A 9025-nucleotide genomic window follows, 5' to 3' on the forward strand; every position below is an offset into this window, starting at 1 on the left:
CACATACATTTTTTTTTCTGAAAGGGAAAGGGGCATCGGGGAAGGAAAAAATTGATATCCTAGTCGTGTTTTAGGTCTAAAAAAACAGAGGCCTTAAAAAAGTCATTTCTTACAGGTTATCTGTAGGTTCTAGTAATGTGTTATGGCCGAGGAAGTCATTAACATAAAATGCTTATCTTTCAGCTTGAATACTCTATTTCCTGGCAGTAGTTTCATTTCAAACATTTCCTTTGGCTTAAAGTGAGATTAATTTGTTGACTTGGATCACGTTTTTAACTTTAGGCTTTTTTCCAGCAACAAGTTTTGTTTTTCCACATTTTAGGTGCATTCTGGAATCTAACTCACAACATTCAATAAATGCCAGCAAAATTTCTAGTGGCACTAGCTATAGACCAAAGATCATACTATTCTTAAACCTCAGTCACAGGCTCTGAATTCTTTTCAGGAGGTGAATCATGGCTCCTCTTCCCTCAAATGGCTGAATCAACATATAGGGGCCCTTTAGCCACTGCCAAGATCATACCTAAACTCCCGCAAGACCTCACCAGTGCTTTGACCAGCTGCAGGCCCAGTTCTCCCACATCAAGACAGCAGTTATGGCTTTTCCTCTCTTATTTTCTACTCTTTGTGGCACACTAACTTTTCTATACCCAGATCCATGTCATGCAAAAAGGTAAACATTTTACCCTCAGCTTCTTTAGTACTACTTCCCTCTGTCCTGATACTCTGCTCTGTGCGATCAGCTTTTTTCTCTTCCACTTGTAGCTGCACTCCCAGCAGGGAATGCATTCCACAGCCATTACAACAATGAAGTTATGCCAGCTCCCCAAGGCCAGTGGCCCTTTAGCCACTGTCTCCCCTAAACAACCTGAGGGCATAACCTCTCAAAAGACTAGCTCCTTTACATCTTTTTCAAGTAGGAAGAACAGAAATGTTTTTAAATCTCTACACTCAACCTTAAGTCACTAAAGAAGGGACCAGTGGGGGAAACAATTTGTTTCTTTAGAAAAACCCTTTGTGACTTCGTAAGTCACCTTATTGCTCGAGAATTCCACATTTTTAGGCCAAGGGAAGCTTTGGCTCTTCATGTGATTACTGATTTCCTTCTAGGGTCATTCACTTCAGGCTTTATTTCTTTCAATTCAATTGTTAAATGCAAATTTCTTAAATAATAGCTAATAGGAATCCCTGAACATTTAATTTCTTACATAAGATTTGGTGCACTACTATAGATGGAAGGTCTCCTTCCCATGAAATGTGACATCCACGTAGGCTGACTGATAATCTGGAGGTTAACCAGTGAATATTTGCTCAACAGACTTTGCACACCCACAGGGTTACAAAGGTGACTCTTTATCCTTCTTCTATTTAATGACATAATAGGAGGAAGACAGAGCAGTGCAAATTTGCTCCCTGTGGATATTTCAGTGTGTACCTTAAAAAGAAAGCAAAATGAAGAAGAGGAGGAGTTCATCTTATCTCAAGAAAGACTAATACAAAAGAATCTGATAAAACATTCAGATTTTAAAGCTGTGTCTGCTTAGGCATTAAGAGCTAATGGAAATTTGCAGCAGATGCTCCAATTTTCCCTGAACATTTATGTAAGTATCTCATTTTAGAGGCTGCACACATTTGGGGATAAGTACAGAAATGGCACCTATAAAACAGATATGACAACATAAAATACATCAAGAAACACCTGAAAAACCATTTGGGGTCCACATGGCAAAGTCGATGCACAAGTCTCATTAAAACAAAAGGCTTTGTTAAAAAAGGTTAGATAAACAGCTCATAATAAAGTATACACAGAGAGGAAGTTAAGTTGAATATTGGCCAACTCAAAATTTTCACCAAAATTTCACTTAGGCCACCAATGTGCGTGTGCGTGTATGTTGAATACATATGGGATTACATGTTGTGAAGTAAAATTTGAATAATAAAAGAGATAAAAATAAGGAGTACAGATTCAATCCTAGTGGCTCAAGATTGCCGACAACCTGGATTATGATAATCCGCATACTATCCATGACCTCCAAGAAGAGATCAAGGTGAATGAAACCTAAAAAAAAAAAAAAATTACCAAGGGGGAGTGGGGGCGAATGGAGAGGTTGAGGATATAAAGTAAGGACGGCAAATTTTCTAGCTGGAATCATGAGTATCTAGGAGTTCATTATATTATTCTTTCTACTTGTGTAAATGTTTAAAATTTTTAAAAATAAAAAGTTAAAGGACTTCCCTTGTGGCACAGTGGTTAAGAATCTGCCTGCCAAGGCAGGGGACATGGGTTCGATCCCTGGTCCCGGAAGATCCCACATCCTGCAAAGCAACTAAGCCCATGCGCCACAGCTACTGAGCCCGCGCTCTAGAGCCCGCAAGCCACAACTGCTGAGTCTGTGTGCCACAACTACTGAAGCCTGCGCGCCTAGAGCCCATGCTCCACAAGAGAAGCCACCGCAATGAGAAGTCTGTGCACCGCAATGAAGAGTAGCCCCCGCTCGCTGCAACTAGAGAATGCCCCCATGCATCAACGAAGAACCAACAAAGCCAAAAATAAATAAACAAACAAATAAATAAATTTATTTAAAAAAACACAACATTATGTACAAGACACCAAGCCAAGTACCAAGAAAAAATTTTAAATTTATAGTACTCACCGAGTTTAAAACTGAGTTAAGTGGATAAGACTAACATTTAGAAGTTAAAAAGAATTAACAGCTTTAAAATAACCCAGCAGTACACAAGGTGAAATAGTCAGACGGCAACATCCAATGACCAAAACCTAACAGAGACTGAAGAGCTCATTTTGGTCTAGGAAAGGAAGAAAATGCTTCTTGAAGAGGTAAGATGCACACTGTATTCCAACAGAAGAGAGCATGCTGGATGTCACCCATTTGCCCCTCTGGGCTGTCTCCTCTTTTCCACTCTGCTCTCCATCCCAGGAGGGATTACATCATTAGGCTCCCATGCCCTCTGTTGAGTTATGCCAATGGAGAGCCATGACAGGAGATCAGAAGAAGGCAGCAAAGAGAGATCAAGACATTCATTTCCCTGGTTCCCTCCCTCTAGGTCACCTTGAAGTGGCTGTGTTCCTCAACAAAAGCCATTCTCTCCAGGCAGGCTATTCTACAGGACTCTCCCTTCTCCTGATGCTGCTAGCTCCAGATGACAGAATTATTCCTGTGGTTTGCCTATACAAATCCTACACCTTTATAAGTATCTTTGTAAATACATCCTCCCTGAATTATCCTAATTTGAGTGTGCCATTTTGCTTTCTTGGAATTTGCTGACAAGAAAGCAGCCATAACATTAGATTTTCAGAAGCGAGAATAAGCATGCTATCTAGGGATTAATGAAAAGATCAGTATGGCTGAACAATAAGGTTTACTATGATGAGGAAAGACTATAGGCATCAGCAAAACACGGGTTTTCTCGTTTGGAATCTTTAGACATAACATTCGACCAAACATATCAAATTGTTATAAATAAATAAATAAATAAATAAAAGTATCCCAAGCCAGAAAAGTTCTACAACCTTCTCCACTGAGACTCAAGTCTTCCCTAAACAACGGAATCCCATAGGCAAAAGTTTATAATTAATGTCTTTCCCCAAAATAGAGCCAAATTATTTCAGTTGTCTTTATTTCCTTACAATTTGCTATTTGGTTTATTTGTACATCTAATTAGTTCCTTTCAGTTATAGCAGTATGGTTATCATACGTAAAATCAACCTGAACAATTCACGGGGGCTTGGGTAGAACTAGAGAAAGGCTGTAATTTTCTGTGAACGTACAAAGACAGTTCAGTATGTTATATAAAGAACCTTTTCTTTCAGACTAAGAATTTGTTCTTTCCAATTAGAAAAAAATTGTGTTCTAGAAGTAATGGCCAATTCCTCGTTCTTCCACATTATTGTAATTGTAAAATATAAAATATTCATTTTGCTCCAGCCAAAAGAAGGCAGGGGACATAGCTCATGGGTCCCTCTCCTAGAGGAACCTCAGCTGTGTGACCTTAGGCAAGTCACTGTTTCTGAGCGTTTTACATTCTACAGATGTAAAACAAGAGCTGCGCTGGATGAACTTTCATGTTCCTGTCCTATAAAAAGTTACCTTGAAACTGCTTATACGTTATTTATAGATTTACCTTACTAACGTCAGCTATAATTTACTTGAATTAAAATCTCCTTAGCTTAATTATTAATTGCCCACCAAGAAAAAACCAAGTGTAAATATCAAAGTATATGAATTTCATAGTATAAAATTTCTTAGCTGGCATCTAGCCTGAGAGAATATTTGAATTTGGCAGCTGCAATTAAGACATAAGGTCAAACTAATGTTAACCAATATTCAGATTTAACATTTACTGAGCACCTATAACGTGCCAAGCAATGTGCAGACTACCAAAATAAGTTAAGAGGGAACCCTTGCCCTTGAGGTGCTCACAGACCAGAGAGTAGTGCCAGTGTAGATTCTGTGTATTACTCATGAAATTCCTGGTAATACTGGCCTCTTTATTTGCAGATAAGGAATCTGAGGTTCACAGATGCAAAGTAATAGCTAGTTTAAGAATCGGAATCCAGGCCTATCTGATTCTAAATCCATCCTTTCTCAATACACCAATTTTCCTCTTAATTATCAGTGTGAACAAAAAAACGTATAAAGTATAAATACTGAAAAGAGCAACAGCCCCTTACAGCTAGGCAGTATCAAACATGTATGTTTGAGCTTCATTAAGTCTTTGGGACAGGCTAGGTGGGTGTTATACAATTCTACAAATAAGGAAACACTCAGTGCAGTTTACGTGACTTACCCAAGGTTACATGGCTGTTAAGTGGCAGAGCCTGTGTCTTTCAAATCAATTCCTGAAATTAATAGTCCCCTGGATCGATCTTCAAAATCCAGCTGTGGCCAAGAATGAAAGTATATAGTATCAAACATTTCTCTTTCTTGGTGAAACAAAGTAATGATTTTTTTTGGGGGGGCAGTGAAAAATTGCCCAATATTGCATGTCAAAAAGAAATTCAGAGGAATGTCCACGCAACCCATTACGTGATGCAAATTTACATAATTTACCTAACAAGCAAATTTCAGGATTTTGCACCAGTTAGAAAAAATAGCTCTGGAAACTTCTCCAATAATTGTGTATGTTATGTTTTAGCTCAGAATTTATCTAATTAACTCAAAATACTATTGGTTTTACTGATAACACTTTCTAATAAATAAGAAACAATAAATTGTATATTGCCATTTTAATCTTAACCAAAACTACAATCTAAAGGGTGACAGCAAACTTCCAGCAGTTCTACAACTGAACGGCATCATGAAAGACAAAACACAGTGGATTGACCTATGTATCTTCCAAGGCACTTTCCTGCCCTGGTCCTGCATTTCTTTGCTACTGTTTCTTATACTACCTAGAATGAATCTAAAAGATCAAAGAATGGTATTCATTTCACCTAGAATGCAACTTTATCGATTATGGTTAAGTAAATAGTTTATTGCCAGGGCAGAAAGCACGTATTTGGCTTTCCCCTGAAATTAATTTTAAACGAGTTAGTGAAGTAAAGAAATGAAGGGCCAGGCTTTCTCTTTTAATCAGTAATGCAACGCATACACTGAATGAGAGCAGAGTACTGAAGAAAGTACAAACTCAAAGAACAAATTCAATTACTGATAAATCCAGTAATTGCCGGATAGGAGAGATGCAGACTGACAGCAAATTACAGCCCACTGCAGTACTAAAAAGATCGCCTACGGGGTGGGACGGTGGCCTCTGCCTAATTAATCATCCAGGCCTTCCACACACAAACCATTCACTGCGGATGCCCCCAGGTCTTACACGGTGGGAGCTTTTCCCAATGATCTCAGTGATCTCTGGGGAGACCACTTCATGGAGGAGGTTCGAAATAGGTGCAGAACACCAGAACGGCGTCTATGTACTAGCTCTTCCTACACCAAGCAGTGGCTTGGGAGATGCGGGTTGAGAAAAGTAATCAACAGACGCGGTGAGGACACCGTTGTTCGCTCCATCCCAACAGGCCTAAGCGGCTTCACACGTGCAAAGGGGAGGGAAGCGACACCCGGCGGGCCTGCCTGCGGGCCAGACTGGTGAGAGTACGCGGGCAGCGGCAGGTTCCCCCCAACCCCCAGGTGCAGGGCAAGCCCGGGGTCTCCACAGGCCTTGCTGTGGGCGGCACAGAGGACTGAAAAGGGATACGGAACTTGGGGCATGTGGCCAGCATCGGGCGGGTGTCTGCCGGCTGAGGAGGAAGCCGGCGCCGGTAGAGGCCTGAGGGGAGGACGCACATGGCCGGCGGCGGCGCTAACAGCGGGCGGAGGGGCGGCCCCGGGGCGCGGTACCTGCGGTCGGGCGGCGGCTGCTGCTTCCGCGAGCCTCCTTTGGCCGGCCAGGAGCCCGGCCGTGCCCTCGCCCTCGTCCTCGCCCACCTCTCTCCCTGCTCTTTTCCCTCTTTCCCCCGCTTTCCCCCTCCTCATCCGGAGCTCCAAAATGGCGGCGCTGGGGACGGATCACGTGAGCCGCGGGCAGGTCAGGTGACCCGAGTGGCGGGCGGAGGGGGCGGGGCGATGCTCAGGCCCCGCCCACGGGCATCACGGGGCGTCGGGTTGGGCGAGCGTAAAGAGGATACACTGACCGCTCACTGCAATCCCCGACTCTTCGGTAGGGTTAAGGCGCGGGTTGTCGGGCTCCCACGGCCCAAGCGTGGCCTTCTGAATGGTCGTTAGATCTAGAAGTCAGTGAGTGCTCACTTTGGAGTCTCCCCACGTCGCCCAAACCTGCTGTGGCCCAAACCTCATTGGCTCTCAGCAGTGGGCGTTGACATTCCTTACAGCCCTATGCTTCTGAATTTGTTACAGCTTTTGGTTGGGCTATACTTTTTTTGCGGTGTTCTTGGCTACAATGTAGAGGTGCTACCTAGGTTCGTGGCTGGACTTCAAGTGTGCCTGGTGAGGGCCAGAGCTGGCCCTGGGAAATCTATTTGCTGGAGAGATTGAGGATTTTGAGGCAAAGAACTCATCCTGAGAGTTGTAGGACCAGATTTGGTAGCTTGCTTCACCTGGTAGCACAACCTCAGTCCTCTGAGGGCACCGTGGTGTTGGTCATTTGGATCTGTTTTATGACATACATGCCGGCTTTATAAGCAGTCCTGTTTCCATCCCCCTGCTGACAGAGTAAAATGCAATGTTAGTTAAGCGTTCCACCCAACTTCAGGAATGCGGGACAGGTTTGGTGTATTGGGAACTACACAGCAGGGTGCTTGGATCCGGACTGAGCAGGTGGGCCGTGAACAGTAGGAAGGGAGTAAAACTGAAGATTCCAGTCATAGTAATGGACTTGTTCATTGAGATACAGGCATACCTGGGAGAGATTGTGGATTTGGTTCTCGACCACTGCCATAAAGCGAGTCACGTGAATTTGACATCAATTGGTTGCCCAGTGCATATAAACCCAGTAGGTTTACACCCTACTGTAATCTCTTAAGTGTGTGATAGCATTATGTCTAAAAAACAGCATACATGGGCTTCCCTGGTGGTGCAGTGGTTGGGAGTCCGCCTGCCGGTGCAGGGGGCGCGGGTTCGTGCCCCGGTCCGGAGGGATCCCACGTGCCGCGGAGCGGCTGGGCCCGTGGGCCATGGCCGCTGGGCCTGCGCATCCGGAGCCTGTGCTCCGCGGCGGGAGAGGCCACAGCGGTGAGAGGCCCGCGTACCGCAAAAAAAAAAAAAAAAAAAAAAACAGCATACATGCCTTAATTAAAAAATACTTCATTGTAAAACATGCTAACCATCATCTGAGCCTTCACATTCATAATCTTTTTGCAACAATAACATCAAAGGTCATAGGTCATTATAACAAACATAATAATAATGAAAAGGTTTGAAATATTTTGAGAACTACCAAAATGGGATGCAGAGACATGAAATGAGCAAATGCTGTTGAAAAAAATGGCACTGATAGACTGGCTTGATGCAGGGTTGTCACAAAACTTCAATTTGCAAAAAATGCAATATCTGCAAAGCTCATTAGAAAGAAAAAATGAAGCACAATAAAATGAGTTATGCCTGTATCTCTTGGGGACTTCCAGAAGTACTTGGCAGACCTTGGCAGCAGGCTGGACTCTCAATTATCAAGTGGGAGAAAGATCCAACAAAACCTTGTCATTGATCAGAGAGGTCAGTAATTCCTGAGATACAGTAAATATCTCAGGATACAAATTCACCTGAATTTGGGGGGTTGGGAAACCAGCAAATTTAGAATTCTGCTATTCCACAGAATTCTTTGCCAATTGGACCAAATAGCTAAGAAGAAGGAAAAATAAAGGGTTGAGTAATTTTTTTCAATAAAAGAGACTGAGCAGGAGACTAGCATGGAAGGGTGGAAGGAAAAAAAAATTGAGGAAAACCAGAAATACATAAAAGGAAGAATGTGAGAACAAACAATTAATGTGCAAATTTCTTTTTTCTTCTTGAGCTACTGACACAAACAATCCTTGTTTATAACTATCTGAAGAGAGGCTTTTCTTTAGTACTGTCTTAACTGTAATGGGCATGAATATGAAAGTTGACAGAACAGGAATCAGAGAATTATTTTACCAGAGCAGAGTGCAAAAACAAAGTGGAGAAACTATAATCTAGGGAAAATAAGGGAATTCTAAAACAAGTGAGAGGTTAAGTATATCTCTGTCTGAACTTCCCGTGGTTGTCTTTTCTAATATTCACCAGCGATTTTGCAATGTACCTCTTCCAGCACAAGGTTAAACAAAACTTCCTGGCCCTCTTCCTGGCTCAGAGGTGTGGCCTCTGACTGGCGTTGGCTAATGAATTGTGTGCAGAAGTGAGGGGTGCCGCTTCCATCCTGGAACGGTTATTTGCCAGGGCAGTTCCCTCCAGAGTGGCTTTTCCCTGCTGGCTTGATAACCAGCAATGTTTGAAATGGTGGCCACCCTGTCAGCCCACATTTTAGAGTGGTGGTGATGAGCTGAGCCCCTAGATGACCCACAATGAATATA

The 9025-nt window shown here is 42.8% G+C and overlaps 1 protein-coding gene across 6 annotated transcripts in view; it reads right to left on the minus strand.

Moving 5' to 3' along the window:
• Positions 1-6490, minus strand: part of ZNF507 (zinc finger protein 507) — a 49106-nt gene extending 42616 nt beyond the window's left edge. For 2 of the 6 annotated variants that reach the window (XM_055078956.1, XM_055078955.1), the window contains exons 1-2: positions 6360-6489; positions 4810-4901 (exon numbers count right to left, since the gene is read on the minus strand). The gene's annotated coding sequence lies outside the window, so the exon portion shown is untranslated. Of the gene's footprint in view, positions 1-4809; positions 4902-6359 lie in introns of all 6 variants that reach the window. The other 4 variants (XM_055078957.1, XM_055078958.1, XM_024132552.3 and 1 more) reach the window with 3 other exon arrangements.
• Positions 6491-9025: the final 2535 nt, after the last annotated feature.

This window comes from Physeter macrocephalus, chromosome 17 (genome assembly GCF_002837175.3).
Source record: "Physeter macrocephalus isolate SW-GA chromosome 17, ASM283717v5, whole genome shotgun sequence".
Classification (NCBI taxonomy): domain Eukaryota; kingdom Metazoa; phylum Chordata; class Mammalia; order Artiodactyla; family Physeteridae; genus Physeter; species Physeter macrocephalus.